Source organism: Canis lupus, chromosome 36 (genome assembly GCF_011100685.1).
Source record: "Canis lupus familiaris isolate Mischka breed German Shepherd chromosome 36, alternate assembly UU_Cfam_GSD_1.0, whole genome shotgun sequence".
NCBI classification, from domain to species: Eukaryota; Metazoa; Chordata; class Mammalia; order Carnivora; family Canidae; genus Canis; species Canis lupus.
Window position 1 is genome coordinate 20,907,052 of NC_049257.1, and position 17,391 is coordinate 20,924,442.

Genomic DNA, 17,391 nt, shown 5'->3' on the forward strand with positions numbered 1-17,391 from the left:
TCTTCATAGAAGCTTTCCAACTAACAAATGAATAAATACCAATAGAATCAGGATATCACCATTTTGCAACCTCCTATTGAATTGGTGGATCTAAGCAATGACCACCAATGGCTGCTCAGATCACTAGAGAGAGACAATCAGGCATTATGTACCTCTTACAGAAATGCAAAACACTGTGTAAGAAATATTCTTTTTTTTAAAGATTTTATTTATTTATTCTAAGACACACAGAGAGAGGCAGAGACATAGACAATGTGAGACTCAATCCCAGGGCCCCAGGATCACACCCTGAGCCAAAGGCAGATGCTCAACCACTGAGCCACCCAGGCCTCCCTTCATAAGAAATATTCTTGACAAAATAATTGAACCTAAATCTTATCAATCCTCTAGATCTAACTGCCAATTTAGAGCTTCTAATGACAGAGTAATACAATAAATAGGGACAGTCAGCAAAATCCAAACTTTTGGAAACTCCAAGACAAAGAGCCAGTTTCTTCAACAATAACAACCAAGATTGCAAGGGGAAAATGGAGAGAAAGAGAGCTGATAGGGAGATATATAAATCTTTTGACATGTAAATGTATTTATTTACTCCTATTTTAAAAGGCAGTGTAGAATCACAACCGTTTTTAAAACAGTATTCCCTCAAACAGACTGAAATTCAGAGCTACTAGTTTTCTTCAGAAACTTCTGAAGATTGAACATTAGCAGCCTAGAAACCTTTTCCTTCCTCCCCAGACTCTCTCACACTTGGGATGGGGGTGGGGGAGACAATTGATGCTAAATAAATAGCATATGGTTGAGCTTGCCAAACTTTCTACTCCCTCTCATGGGCAATAGGGTGACTGGGCTTATTCCTGAACTAAAGTCATAGAGTAAGGAAGTAAGCTTATCAAACAGAGAATAGAGGGAAGTTTCCATTGTAGGTAATTTCCAAAGGTAGGAATGGATGAACTCAGAGCTAAACTGTTCAGTCCTTTCTTTTGTTGCCCAAAGTGAGGTATACTATTGATGGTGCTCAGATCCGTGGCTCATTGAGACATCAGTGTAATGTGCTCAGCTCCTTTGATCGTGTTAGAAAAGCCATCTCTGGGTAGCAAAGAGAAGCTAGTCTATTACAATGATGGTACTATACGAGGAAAATCAAAGCAGCAAACACCAGGCAGTGTCCCTTTCTTCTTGAATTCCAATGATCAGCTTCACAGTCTAAGCAAACCCAACTAGGAGAGCAGATGGTGAGGTCAGAAAAATGAGGAAAATTTTATCCAGGACTGTGGACCACCTCAGATCTTCTCGGGCTCCTAGCATCCTTACCTCTGTCATCCAGGTAGTTATGGGGGATTAAAGGTTTAAGACTTCATTTTTTGACCAGTGCAGTAAAATGGCATACATAGCTGATCCTTTTGAGGTATACAATAGATACTGTGTTCTTTTCCGACTGCACCCTCCATGGTTTAGATGTGTAGACAGCCTCCCCATGGATGCACCACCACTTCCCAGCAGCAAGAAGCCTTTCTTGGATGATGGGAACAACTGGTCCATCTTTAGTTGGTTCAACATTGAGAAGATAGTTGCCTTTGAAACCTACTGTCTAAACTAGTTCTGAAATGTCTGCAGAATCGCTTACGATGTCAGACATGGCTCCATCACAATGATAATCCTGGATGGCTTGTAGGTGGTGGTGCATATCTCCCACTTGTGATCTACTGACCTTCCCGGCTTGAATTTGTCTTGACAGCTATAGTACCATCCTTGGTAACAGGAGCATTTCTAACCCTATAGGCCATTTCCCTTCATCCTTGACAGAGCTATCACTGAAGATTCAAGAAAGAAAATTTGTAAAGTTCCAGTAAGTATCAGGACATTCTCCTTCTCCACCAGACCAACAGATCAGGTCCCTGTTAACAAGGTCAAATAGCTCTGGCATTGTTTTCACACTGACCAAATGCTGTGTTTTGAAGCCATTTCTCTTATCAAGTAGATAGTTGATGGAACCATTCTAAGAGTGAGTGAAAGACTCAGTGGCATATGTTCTTCTTCCAGACTGCTGTTCCCAACTCATCAACTCAGCAGAACACTATTGGGATGGGGTCCCAGGGCCTCAGAGTTCTGGCTCCAACATAGGACTTGGCCATTTTGAAAAGGCTCTGTGATACTTTGTGGTCAGGACAACCTACTGGCTCCGTGGCCTGGATGAATTCAGTCATTCATTAGGGTGGAAGAGGTGCAAGGGGAACTGTGACCTCAAGTCTGCATAGCTTTTGCCAGGTTGGCAGCTGTCACACCTGAAGCTCTGGTACTGGGGTGGCCCTCGCCTATTCAGTGCACCTGTACCACTCACCACCGCAGGCTGGCTTTAAGAACATACCCTTGGGGCACTAACCCTCCAAGCTTTGCCTCGCTGAACCAATCTAGAGTTGAGACTTGGTCACTTCAGGCTATAGCGGTGCCCGACCTGCATTGAGCCCCCAGGACCCACCTGGCCTCAACACCAGTCAATCAAGAGAAATTTTTAATTCATCAATCCTCATGAATGGACCTTATGTGGAACCTGACCCAAGCAAAGCAAATGCATTGTTATGCTCTGTTTTGTGTGAAGGAAAACAGAATCAGTATGGTGATCCTAAAAGGAAGTCTGAAAGAACTGAAAGCCTTGGGGTAGAGAGATTGGGAAGAGTGGGAGTGCAGGCCAAGGAGGTGACTGTGGGACCTCCTTGCTGCCATACTCATCTCAACCTCATTTAGCTCTCGCCTCTAATTAGCCCCTCAGTAAAATATTTTGGTTTAAGTAGAAGCCTAGAATAGGAATCCACAAAAATATCAGCTCTATTAAACCATGCCCTCCATTTCAACTAGAAGATAAAACAGGAGAGAAAAGAGACATATCTTCAAATTCAATTCTATCTTCAGTTATGCTTTATGGAGAACTTATGTCATTCACAAAAGAGATGCAGTTTCCCCAGGGGAGACAGCAGGTGTACATTTTCTCTCAAGGTTATTTAATTGCTGTCAGGAAGACATATGATTAGCAAAACCAAATGCTGGAAATATGAAGTATAGACAATTTTAAAGTTGTTTATATAGTTGATTACAGTATATCATACAATGTGTTTATATGCCATAAACCTGCCTATCACAGACTGTTTCCACACCTGTGCATCCGCATTAAACAGCCCAACGTTTAGCTGTGCATAAATTCCCGGCTGAGAGAATGGCCAGCACCCAGCAGAACCTAGCTGTCTCTGTTGGCCTCTCAGTCACCTTCTAAGCACCCTAAGGCCTGCTGACCTGTAGCATCCTCTGCTGTGGTGAGAGCCCTCTGAGCTTCACAAAAGGAGACCAGCACGAAAATGACAGGCTCCTGGGGGTTCCTCACTGTCCTTTATGACATTGCTATTCAAAACAGGACCCACTGTTGTAATCTTGGTTACTGTTCAGAGATGAGACAAGCATAGAATCGAGAGAAAGCATTTAAAATGTTGAGAGCCATTTGGCATGATGAGTTTATGTCTGTTCAATCTAATAAAAAATAGGACTTGAATTTTGTGTGGATTGGTATTTTATTCCATTTTAAGTTATTTTTATTGCCCCTTACAAAAGATCAGGCTGTGACAGATTGGAAATTAAGAACACAACACAAATAACTTATCTTTCACTTACACATAATTTCAGATGCACTGCCTTAGAGTGATGGCTACCATGCATACCAGGAAGCATCCCAAAGCTTCCTCCTGACACTCTGACAGTTCCCAAGAGGCAGCTGATGGCAAAAACGTGGACCAAAAAAGATGGTCTTCCCAAAGAGTCCAAGGGGCATTCACAGGTGGGAAGCGAGCATGTAATCTGCACGGGTGTTAGGTCCACATCAGAGGTTGGTAGATCTCATGAAACCAGCCCAGTTGACCTCTGGTCACAGCATAACCCTGAGTCTTTCCAACAGTAACAGTGTAGTAATGGTATTAGTAGAACCAGCAGTAGTCAAGACTTACATAGGACTTACCATGGTACAGCTACGGTCTTAAATGCTTTACATACATCAGATAACAAGTGGTTCCTCCCTTTGCCGTGACATACGTGCACACCTCTACATGTACACTGGGAAGCGCAGCATCAAGTTGGTTTACATTCATTCCATATATGACCCTGCAAATTTGCTAATGACTGACCCTGATTCAGGTATTTCAAGACATCATGCTGAACATACTAGAGACAATTATTAAAGAATAGAAAAATATTACCCCAGGAAGAAAATTTTAACACAGAAACAGCACTCAGTGTTGGAAAATATGGAGATAGTTCAAACTACGTTTTTATTTTTTTGCTGTCGCACTTGGAAGTTCTCAGGCAGGAAACAGACATTCACAAAATACACGGACGAGGCAAAGACAACAACACAACAAGACTTGCTTCCCAGTACAGAGAGGTTATCTAGTACCAAGTCCTTCATTACCTAGCTTTCTCCCCCCGGGTAGGTTGTAAGACTGAGGCGCAGTTCATATTTCCATACTCCTTGCCCCATGTTGAGCTTTAATAAATGTTCAAATTTTATGAAGTCTATGTTTCACAAGCAGAATCTATTTGCCCTTTAAGAAGTCTTCTTGAGGCTCTGCATAAGCGCAGATACATTTTGCCCTTTCCTGTAATCTCTGCTATTTCCAAAGCGATCCCACTGCCATTGGCAGCCAGCTTCCCTACTTGGCTTTGGAGTGGTCAAAAGAAGTTAATCGCACACAGATTTTCCGGACATCGTTGTAGGGAGGGATCAAGGAGCTTACCCCGGGGAAACAGAAATAGAGGAAACGTTAGCTTCTCCCTCATGTTTCCATGGCCTTTGTCCTTCCTTGGGTTCTGGGGTCAATATGAGGCTCCACTTTGTGGTGTTAATGGATGTTCCCAAACCAACATGAGCAGGCATGGAGATGTTTTCTCCCAAATGACTAAAATCTTTTCTTCTTCCCACCAATTTAAAGCCATACTAGTAAAACGGTAATGCCAAAGTCCAATCAATTAATATTCACTGGAAGCCCATAACATTCCAAAGCCATGATTCCTGTCCCTAATTAACCATGAATCCCAGGAGACTCTTCTCCACATTAACTCTATGTGCCCTTCGAGATGAGGTCATGGGTGTGCGCATCCTCCTAGCGGTAGGTAGGAAAGAGAAAGAGTGGGCCTCCAAGGCAACTCCATGAAAGATATAAGATGAATTAGTGAAAAGACAAGAAGAGACGGGTATCTGTTGCTTAGTGGGAATGTTTCCAGGAGAGAAAGTCCCAACTTGCTTCTTTGTGTTATTTTTTCTGTCTCTGTAGTAACAAGATGTAGGGTGGTTCCTTATAAAATGCCTTCAAAAAAACTGTTGGGGTACCTGGCTGGTTCAGTAGGTGGAATGAGCAACTCTTGATCTTGGGGTGATGAGTTCAAGCCCTGTCCTGGCTGTAAAGATTACTTTAAAAAAGCGTTTTTTAAAAATGGTCATTTTACCTTCCCAACAAAGTAATGAGAAAGATTAATATCTCCATTTGACAGATAAAGACACGAAAACTCAGGAAGAAGAAGTCTTCATGCCCACAGTCACACATATCGCAGCAGAGCCAGGACCTTAACTGAAGTCTTTTGCCCTGAACCACAGTGCTCTTTTACCATCATAGCTGCCTTTATGGTCTTTTTCTGGATTTAACATATCCCAAACAGATTATTCCTCCAAATCTTTCTTCTCTCAACTTCTGTATAAGTCTGGGAGTAATCTTTGGACACTTTATTTGGGACACTTTCCCAAATCCAACCCATCACCAAATTATGGCAATTTTACCTCCAAACACCCCTCTTCCTACTTCTCGCTCCACTAAGTGGTTCGAGTACTCCATTTATTTGTTACATGCATGTCAAGGTGGAATGTGTCCAATTAAGAATGTTACCAGGAAGACAGAGTAGTTGGGAGATAGATTTTCTTTTAAAAATAAGATTTTGAGGGGTGCCTGGGTGATTCAATTGGTTAAGCATCTGACTCGTGATTTTGGCTTAGGTCATGATTTTAGGATTGTGGGATCAAGCCCCATATTCTACTCTGTGCTCTGTGGGGAATCTGCTTCTCGCCTTCTTCCTCTACCCCTCCTTTTTCCTCTACCCCTCCCTCTTCCTCTATACCTCATTCCTGCTCTTGTGCTCTAAGTCAATCAATCAATCAATCAATCTTTTTTAAAGATAAAATTTTGAGAGGTTTCTTCAAAAGCAAATAAGGAAAAATTAAGTTTGTGACCTACCATATTTGCTTGGATATCTTGGAAAATATTTGTAGTCATGGTCATATTTTTTTTTTTAAGATTTTATTTATTTTAGAGAGGCAGAGAGAGAGAGAGATGTGTGAGCAGAGGCAAGAAGAAACAGAGGGGAAGGGCCAAAGGGGGAGAGAGAAGACTGAAGAGGCCTCCACACTGAGCACAGAGCTGGAGGTCGGGCTGGATCTCACCATCCACAGATCATGACCTGAGCTAAAACCAAGAGTTGGATGCTTAACAGATGAGCTACTCAGGTGCGCCCTGTCATGGTCATATCTTAAGTTTGTATTTTGATTTCTCTAAATGCAACTGAAATCCTTTTGGGAACAAATCAGACTTTCAATTAAGTGCATTGTGGTTTAATAACAAAAGAAACTATTGCTTTAGATGATCTAGTTTTTCTCTCATAGCCAGACTCTCAAAGCTGGGCAAACAAATATTCTTACAATTTTACAATTGGGGGCACTTGGGTGGCTCCATGGGTTGAGCATCTGCTTTCAGCTCAGGTCATGATCTCAGGGCCCTGGGATAGAACCTCTCATCTGGCTCTTTGCTCAGTGGGGAACTGCTTCTCCTTCTCCCTCTGCCTGCCACTCTCTGTCAAATAAATAAATAAAATCTGTTAAATTTTTTTTTTTTTTTTTTTTTTTTTTTTTTTTTTACAGATTGAAAACTGAGGTACAGAGACGCAAAGTGACTTGCCCAGGGTAACAATTAAGATTAGGATCTGGAGTACCCACACCCACACAGGTGTTTTTCCCTATAGGCTCTGCTAGCCTCTCTGATGCATTCTGTCCTCATATTTTAATGCTAAGATGACCCAAAGAATAAAAGGCAATCTAGTGAATTCAAAGATTTAGCAGAAGTCTTTGGTACATACACTGTGGCCCAGATACCATAGTTATTTTGTTGTTCAGACACAGTGTGTGTGTGCTCCAGAAAATCAAAAGCAAAGACCTTAGTAAGAAATTTTCTTAAAGGAAAGAGTATTAAAAATATTTATAGCTAGAATAATTTGGTAATGAATACACAATATAAAAAAAGGTAAATTGTGACATCAGAAATGGAAAAGGGTAGAGTTTTTGTATGCGATCCAAGTTTGGTTGTTAATGTAAAATAGACTATTGTATCTATAAAATATTTTATGTAAGCTTCATGATAACCACAAAACAAAAACCTCCAGTACATTCACAAAAGAGAAAAAGAAGTGAATCAAAGCAGTCCACTATGCAAAATCATCAGTTCACAAAGGAAGGCAGCAGGAGATGAAGAAAGGAACAAAGGGATTCAAAGCAGCCAGAAAACAGTAAGATAGCATTAATAAATCCTTACCTACCAATAAGTACTCTAATATAAACAGATTAAAATTTTCAATCAAAAGGCATACAGTAGCTGGATGGATAAAAAAACAAGACCCAACTATATACTGCCTTTAAGAGACAATGTTCATATCACCCCGAGGCATCTATAAATTCAATGCAATCCCATCAGAATGCTACTGGCATTTTTCAAGAAATAGGAAAAACAATCCTAAAATTCATGAGAAACACTGAAAGATCCTGAATGCCCAAAGTGACGTTGAGAATGAAGAGCAAAGCTGAAGGCTTCACACTTCTTGATTTCAAACTAGATTACATAGCTTTAGTAATCAAAACAGTATGGTACTTGCATAAAGACAGACACACAGACCAATGGAATAGAATAGAGAGCCAGAAATAAACCCCTGCATGTCTAGTCAACTAATACTTGACAAGGGAGCCAAGAATACTCAAGGCAGAATGGATAGTCTCTCTAATAAACAGCACTGGAAAAACTAAGATAACCACATGCAGAGGAATGAAACCGGACCTCTATCTTATACCATACACAAAAATTAACTCAAAATGAATGAAAGACATAAACGGAAGAACTAAAACCATAAAATGACTAGAGGAAAGCACAGGGGAAAACCTCCTTGACACTGTTCATGGCAATAAATTTTTGGATATGGCACCACAAACACAAACAACAAATGCAAAACTTAAAAATGTAAACTGAGACTACATCAAACTGAAAAGCTTCTGCATAGCAAGAGAAACAACCAACAAAATGAAAAGGCAACCTAGGGAAATGGGAGAAAATATCTGCAAATCATCTATCTAAGGGGTTATAGTCCAAAAGATATAATGAACTCCTACAATTCAATAGCAAAACAAAACAAAAATCCAATTTAAAATGGGCAGAGGAACTGAATAGATATTTGTCCAAAGACATACAAATAGCCAATAAACAAGTGAAAAGATGCTCAATATCAGTAATCATCAGGAGATGCAAACTGAAACTACAAGGGGCTATCACCTCACACCTTTAGATGGCTATCCTCAAAAAGACAAGAAATAACAAGTGTTGGTGAGGATGTGGGAAGAAGGGAACCTTTGTGCACTGTTGGTGGAATGTCCATGAATACAGTCACTATGGAACACAGTATAGAGGTCTCTCAAAAAAGTAAAAATAGAACTACATATGATCCAGCAATCCCACTTCAGGGTATACATCCAAGGAAATGAAAACAGGGTCTCGAAGAGATATCTGCCCTCCCATTTTCACTGCAGCATTATCTACAATGGTCAAGACATGAAAACAACCTAAGTGTCCATCAAAGTATGAATGGATAAAGATGGATAAATCTTTATATGTATATACATATAAATCTTTATATATGTGTGTGTGTGTATATATATGTATGTATGTATGACCATATGCAATGGAGTACGGTATTACTATATATACAATATATACCATATTTCTCTCTCTACTTAGCTAAGAGAAAGAAGGAAACCTTGCCTTTGCAAAAACATGGATGCACCTAGACGCCATTATCCTAAGTGAAATAAGTCAAACAGAGAAAGACAAATCCTGCATGGTATTACTTACATACAGAATCTGTAAAACAGTCAAACTCATAGACACAGGTGTAGAATGGTGGTGACCAGGGGCTGGGGCATGGGGAGATGGAAAGATGCTGGTCAAAGGGTACAAACTTATAGTCCCAAGATGAATAAGTTTTGGGTGGGAGTCTAATGTTCAGCCTGATGATTATAGTTAACCATACTATAGTATATACTGGAAAGCTGCTTAGACAGTAGATCTTACAGGCTGTCACTACAGAAAAGCTATGGCAATTATGTGAAGTGATGGAGGTGTTCACTAATGCCCTGGTGGTGGTCATTTCCCAATATAAGTATCTCGGACCAACGAGTCGCACACCTTAAACTTAGACAATCTTATATGTCAATTATGTCTCGAAAAGCTGGGAAAAAAAAATCTTTGCTTTATCAGTAAAACAACAATTCTACAGGAGGAAAACTATGACATATTTCTATAGTACTCTTACACACTGGTTCTTTTTGCACCTGATACAAATGTTTCATTAAGTGACTCTTAATGTTACCGATCCCCTCCCTTCAAAATATCCTTTCAGAATATGGGGTTTTTTTTTCCTATGGTTCTTCTTGGAATCAGAAGCCATATATCCTAAAGAAACGTAAGAAGCAATCTAAAGAAGTTTGTTCAATTTATTGTTCTATATGGGTTGGATAGGGTTGCTACAGAAGAGTATCTTTTTTTTTTTTTGGCAACTCTCTGTAGCCTAGGCAAAGTATTTTTCTCCCCAGGTCTATGTTGTTGAAAATTTTGCTACAAGCTTCCCAAAAGCTGGGTTTTACACTTGATCTTAGCCAAAAGGCCGAGAAGCGATCAAAAGCTGGGTTTTAATGCTAAAGTACACTCCTAGAAGTGCAAAGATAGTAAGTAAAAAAAAAAAAAAAAAAAAAAAAACCTGTCAGTGATGTAGATGAAAATGAATGTTAGAGCAATTCCCGGGCTGCAGAGAAAGACTCCAATGTTTACATAATCCCAGTGTGCATGCGTGGCTTCTTCTATATTTCCCTGCTAAACCTCATCTGGCTTTGCTCAAGACCTCAAATGCAGTGAATTCTAGGCAGCACCTAATATTTATTCATGCCATTGTCAAGAGCATCTTTGCAGTTCTTGCCAAGATCTGTCGTTGAATATGTTTATCCAGCTGCATGGCAAAAACATAATACACAGTCATCATTTTACTCAGTCACCTACTCAATATTTTCTTCTATGATTAAATTAACTCATAAATATTACACTTTTAATGCCAGAAAGCCATGGTTCATCCAGCCAGTTGAATACTTGTTTGTCCATTTTCTAATGTTGCCAGGCACTCAGTCATTGCATTACAGAGTTTGAAATAATGAAAAGCATTGCATTTACTTAACATGCACAATACACAGAGCACGATCTTTCCACAGGCTCCTTTATTACGCAGGGCAAGGCTGTGGGAGAAATTTTGTAAGAAGCACTGAAGAACTGCAGGGAGGGACTATGTTGGAAATGGTTTTGGTGTCTATGTGCAGCTCTTCCCTGATGGCTCGATGCAAAGGAGAAAAATGCTGGCTCTCTGCAACCGGCACAATGTCTTGCTCGACCAAGGAGGATTTCAAGTAAACACACAGGCACCTTGGTCTTCCTTGTACTTAATTTCCTGTACCAGCCTGTAGGCGTCTGCCATGTACTGTGACATTTCGAAACTCCGCTCTCTAAACATCCACACACGGTCTGCTTGTTTAAAGCATCCTCCAGAAGGTCTTCATACTCCTCTTCACAGTGAAAGGACTGCAGTTTAAGGGCAAGAGTCTGCCCCTACCTTCCCATGCTAGGCCTGGTGACAGTGACACAATATGCATCTATGCAGATACCTGGCCCTGGAGGCAAGAGCCATGTACCATAGGACCCTTCTCAGATCACCTTCTGAATGAAATATTTATAGCTGGCAAGGCAGGGTAGTTAGCTTTTCCAGAATTATATCTGAATTTGCGCTATCATTCTGGGAATAGCCTTGGTTAGCAATTGCTCATAATGTCAACACTTTTGGAAACTTTTTACAGTCATTTTATTGTTTTTATTTCAAAAATAAAACTTAAAGGAGCTTGAAAAGTAGGTTTTTAGATGATCACACAATGGCCTGATTTCAGTGGTTTCAGTTCTGTGCATTTTACTTTATGTGCACCTACTGAAATTAACCAAAATTAATCCATATTTGAACAAAGACTGTGGATACAAATGAGCCCGAACTTCCTAGACTCCTCAGTGCAGCGCACTAGCTGAAGCGTTTGGAATGCATTGGCCCTGGGAGGCGAAGAAGTTATGGCAAACAACATATGGGCTTTAAAACTGGAACTATCCAAGACAGAGCAAGAAAGCTATTTTCACTTTACTTGTTCCTTTTTTTTTTTTCCTCTAGAAGATGAATTATTTCTAATCACATTTTATTTTCATCTTTAGAGCTGGATCCCAAAAGAGCCAGGTCAGTTTAAACCCGCTGGTGAGTTTGCAGCCCCGTCCAATGATTACCTAATGCATTTGTGTCATCTGCTTTCCTTGTTGTGTGAAAACACACTAAGGAAATGTGTAAGTGCACTGAATTGTTCCCAACTCTTTTATTCACCTTTCAGCATGCTAGTTCCTTCCCTTGGCATTGATATCATTATGCATTTGTCAAAGATAGACTGTCACTTTAGGGCCTCTATTATGTGCAAGAATTGGCAGCAAATTTTGCCACTGGGATTTGCTTATATCCTCTGTATGTTATTGTACTTCTTTGGCATTTAGTAAATTCCGTACACCCACTTCTTTGATGTTCATTCCAGCCCCTAAATGTGGAAACAATGACTGAAATTTTGGATCAAAGCATCCCGTTGATGGCAGGCAACACAGCTCTCTGCTAGTTCACTAAAACAGAGTATCCCCCACCCCCCACCCGCCACAATCTAGAGCTGTTCTCTAGGAACAGCTCTGACTTCCCCAGTGCAAAGGCACAAGAGGAAGTTAAAGAAAACAACTCCAAGAGACTTTTTTAAAGATTTTATTTATTTATTCATGAGAAACACAGAGAGAGAGGCAGAAACATAGGCAGAGGGAGAAGCAGGCTCCCTGTAGGGAGCACGATGTTGGACTCGATTCTGGGACCCCACTATCACGCCCTGAGCCAAAGGCAGACGCTCAACCACCAAGTCACTCAGGTGCCCCCAACTCCAAGATTTTAAGAAAAAGAAAGAGATGAAACAAGAGCGAAAATGAAGCTTATGATAATTTTTTGATCACAGAGAAAGCTAAGTACTGTTCCAATTGGTCCACTTGCCAACCTCCCCCCCACCCCCCACCGGTCTAGTCTAGTCTAACACTTCTACTGAGCTGGACTTTCTTCAGGTTTGGGAAAGTGTCTAGATCTCATTTCTGTATAACGTCAGCTACACTAGATGGCTCAGATTTTTTAAAATAACTTTTTAAAAGAAGGATTAAAGGGCCCATGAATTAAGGAATTATAAAAGTAATTGACAAAGAAAACCAGAACTACCAAAATTTCAGTGGGTTAGTTTTGCAAACTAGAATTAGCTGTCTGGAACACATTTTCAGTGTTTGCTTTTGCTTTACTCCTGGGATGCCAGTGTAAATAATTACTTCATTCAATTTATTTCACAGGTCAACTTTGACTCATAAAAGCATTAAAGCAGGTAACCCCCTAGGGATGTTGGGAAGACAGATGAGCAAATAGATATGAAATTGTTATAAGCTCTTTGAAGAAGGGCAGGGAAAGACACTTTATAAATCCAGGGTATTTTATGGTTATGTTTCACTTCATTCCATTTGGTATCCAGAATGTGTTAGTTATAATTAATATACAATGCTTCGAACTATTATCAAAGTACCTTACTCCTTTTGAATATAGCAAAGAAGGTAATTGTGTTTGGGGAATCTCATCCTGTATAAATTAGAAGAATTCCCACTAGAATGCCATAATTGAGAACGGGGCTGACTGCACAGAATGCAGAAGAAAGTCGTCTTAGCATGGTGGCGGGTGCTCCATCAAAAGGTAGAGCGCCAAGGAGGTAACATGACAGCCCTTAAAATACCAGTTTCAGATCCCCTAAGTGGGAAGTTTTTATGGCCACAGGTATGCAACAGTGACATCCAGCGGTCGTAGAGATAAGTACAAGTGTGTCTCACTTTAAAATAGAAAATGTTCCCTATTAGAACCAAATTCGCAGTATTGTCAAAGGTGCCTGCGTTCTTCATCGGGCCACAGTGTAAGTCAGTAATTCGGGCTAGATGGCCAGTGCAGCTAGATTTACTGTTTATTCACCAAGTAGCTTGCAAGGTCTGTTGTCCCATTATTATTATTTTGTTGCTTTTTTAAGTTCAGGAAAATTATAACGGGTCTACTCCCCAAGGGTGTCTCTGACCCTCCTACGCACACTTAGATATTTTTGCAAGCATAAATGAGACTTGGTGCTGCTGCAAACCCAGCAAAAATGGAGGCTACATTTGACTCCACTGTTAAATACTCCAGGGAAGGCATGTGACTCCGAATATTTTCATTATTGTAGAATTGCTCTAAGAAATCCATTACGATTTTTTCCAAGTCACTGGCGAAGAAGGGAAAGAAGGGGGAGGAAAGAGAAGAAAAGGGAAGGAAAATAAAGAAGAGAAGGGAAAAAGGAATGAAGGAAAACAAGGAAGAAAGAGAGGAAGGAAGGAGAGAGAGGAAAGAACAGGACTACCCACTGATTTTTAATCAGTTTTGGTAGTAGGTCCATTAATGTGATAATACATCTAAAGAGGGAATTCAAAGAGCTTAGCCTCCACAAAATTCTTTTTCATTTTAAATTGCATTCTTTCAACTGGCAAGCAACTAACTCAGTAAGATAAACAACAAGAACAGTAATAGTAATTTTCATTTTAAAAATCCGAGGAGAGCCCCTGCTGCTTGGAAGTACCTAGAACAGTGCCACTTGAAAGAGGACACTTAAAAAGCGTCCCCTCCACCATGTTGGTAAAGAACTCAACAGAAGCCTGTTAGGTCACCTGAGCCTGTAAATCATTTGCGTCCCTGGCAATGCTGAGCACATCAGGTGATGGCTTACCAACTTCCCAGGCGGCAACTCCTTCAGAGGAGCCGTCATCTTGTGGCAGGCTGCTCCTCTGATGTTCTCTTCACCTGCCTGCCTCTCTGATGTTTCTCTTCACCTGCCTGCCTCTCTAAAGCCCTCAAGATGGGAAGAATTTAGAGGTGCCCTCTTTCATTTCTTGTTAGAGGAGGGGAAACAAATCAAACAAAATATCTACCCAACTCCAGGGAGAAAATCAAGACATAACTCCATTAAAAGTGCCCACTGCTCTTTGGCTAATGCATCGCCTTTGTGCCCAAGTGGTGGAGAAGAAAGAACATCATAGAAACTGCATTGCATCGAAGGAGCATGTGTGTGTGAAATCTGTGATTTGCATCAAGCAAAGGAGCACTAAGACAAAGGGATGGGGATGGGGATGGTCTCCGCAAGGGAAGTCTGGGAAATGATTCCCATTCATGTCAGTGAGAGTTAGGGGCGATGTGCACTGAAACAGAGCAGGGAGCCAGGGTTGGTTTTCCAAGGCCTTTGAACTGCAAGCTGGCCTATCCAGATTCCGAAGAAAAAGAACGCCATTGCTCCTATCACTGCTCTCACCGTATCTTCACTTGGAGACTCCTCCGCCCTGTGGCTTCTCCCAGAAACTTCCACAGCTGGGCCTTGTGGGAAACGCACCAAGAATTAATATGCCCAGGTCTCACCTCTCCCTGGAGTTCTCCAAGAATTTGGCTGGGCCAGCTCTTATCTGGTGCACCCTGGATGCCCAGGTCAGAGATTTCTAGAGTCAAGTCCAGGGTCCCTCCAACACAAAAGTGGACCTTTCCCTAAGCATGCCAGGGTTTCCTGCACTAAGATTGCTTCGGCCACCGCATTACCATCTCCTGCCAGCCCGAGGAGCAAGAGGCTGGCATGAGGAATCAATTCTCTCCTTTTCTCCCTAAAGAAAAAAACCTGCCTTACAAAGCTTTCTTCAGTGTTTCAGTACAAAAAAAAAAAAAAAAGGCAGTTGCATGACATGCATACCCTTTCCTCGCTTACAGCTCTGGGTATAGTTTTACTGCAGTATATAATCTAATAATCCATTTAATTTCTTTAGAGAGATGTTTTATATATATACAGGTGGCATTTGGATGGAATCACATGCTGTAAACCTGTCTGCTCCTATCCGGGTTCAGAATATAGAAGAAGGATCTGTTTTACAGACATTCCAGAATTTTTACATGGTCAATTGGCTGGTTTTGTATTCTGGAACATATCAGGGCGTCTGCAGGAAAAAATATATATAAATTCTATAAAATGGTGGCAGGATTTCTGATTTACTGATAGTGCTGGTTTGAATTTTCACAAAAATATTTAGCTACAGGACAATGTATTACGCGTATTCTTAAAGGTAAATAACTGCAACCAATAAAAGTTCGGCCTATAAAGGGTCCCATCTTCTACTAGTTTTCTGCACCGAGAATTACTACCAGTATAATCATGGCTCCCTGCACACTAATATTTCCTCTGATACAGTATGATCAATGTTGTGGAAAAACATTTATTATATTTCTTCTAGCTACTTAAAGGCATTACTGAATTATGGGCATCGCAAAACGAATCCACTGTGCATTTTTTCTTTATGTGACGTTTTTACAATCTTCATTTTCTGCTTTGCAGCCACTGAGCTATAGAGATCCACACTTTGTCCCTCTTACAACTGCCACTGGGGCCACCCTCTCCTTTCTGCTTTATTACATCTGAAATGCACTTCATATGATAACATTCCTTTTCATTCTGCGCCGGACTCTTATGTGAAAGAAAGAAGTCATGAAAGAAATTAAACAATCAGTGTTGCTAATAATAGTTCTTAATCTCCTTACTTAACAAAGGTTATGAAGTTTAGACTGAGAAAAGGACAAGGGGAGGAGATGGTATTTTACAGAATCATTCCAGAAGAGCTGATGGACTCGGAACGGGTGTGGGGTTTGCAGTTGTGACATTTAACAATTTTATTAACATCTTTGCTTCTTAGGCACCTCAATCCGCAGGCTCTGCAGCTGGGAGAGAGTGTCCAGCTAACAGCCCGTGTCTCGGGCCCTGCCAGGGGATGAATCAATTAGCAAGAGAAGCAATGATGCAAATGCTCCGGGGTCACTCGGGATGCTGTTTGCCTTTTTGATAGAGAAAGCACGCCATAAATAACATCACACCTCAGGAAATCATTCCGGGAGGCCCAGATGCCGGCAGGGCTGCTGCCGGGGACGGAAGGAATCATTTGCTCATTGTGTGGATTTCCCCCCATCTCAGTCAATGGAGGATTTGTAGTAAAATCAAAGTATTTAAGAGGAGGACAGTATGTGGTAACGGAGGCCTGTTTAGTAATTTTTTTTTCGTACCAGAACCTGTGATTTACGACCCGGAGTTACAGCCAACTTTATTACAAAAATGACTTCACCCATAATAACCTTATTCGGGGCTCTCTGGAGGATGATGTAGTACCCAACGGCACTACAATCCAGCAAATACTCGCAGACAATTCCCGCCTCCGCCCCTGGGGCAGGCTTCCCCCTTCCCCCGCTGGGACAAGGGGGCTCCCAGGAAAGATGGGGCTCCTGCGGGATGAAGGCCCGGAGGCTTCCACCCCTGCCCGAGGCCTAGTGAGCAGAACACACCCACTCGCGCTCCTCTCCTCCGCCCGGCCCGGGGCTGCGGCCCAGCACGGGAGGTGGGAGGTGGGAGGTGGGAGGTGGGAGGTGGGAGGTGGGCTGCCGAGGCTCCTCCGCCCGCCGTTCAAATTGCCATGGTAACCGCCGGCTGCACGGAGACCGCGGGGCTGGGTGTCGGGGTCCCCCGGCGGCCCCGGGTCTAGCAACGGGCCCTCCATCTTCTTAAACTCTCGTGTCAGTTCTAGCAATTGTTTTAAATTTACACCCTCGGAGTGGCTTAGTGGGATTACATGTCCATTTGCATTAAAACAGGTTTCTGTCATTAAACTGCCATACAATAAGCTTCCTCGGGACAAATGAATGAGCTCTAAATATCATCAAGTACAAGTTCACTTCACCGAGAGGCCTGGGGGGGCGGGGGGCAGGCGGAGGCTGCTGGGCGCCCAGCCCCGGGAAACAGCAGTGCCACCCGAAGGAGGCCCGGCCCTTCGT

At 41.7% G+C, this 17,391-nt stretch overlaps 1 pseudogene; it reads right to left on the minus strand.

Moving 5' to 3' along the window:
- Positions 1–260: 260 nt before the first annotated feature.
- Positions 261–17,117, minus strand: LOC100688223 (annotated as a pseudogene).
- Positions 17,118–17,391: the final 274 nt, after the last annotated feature.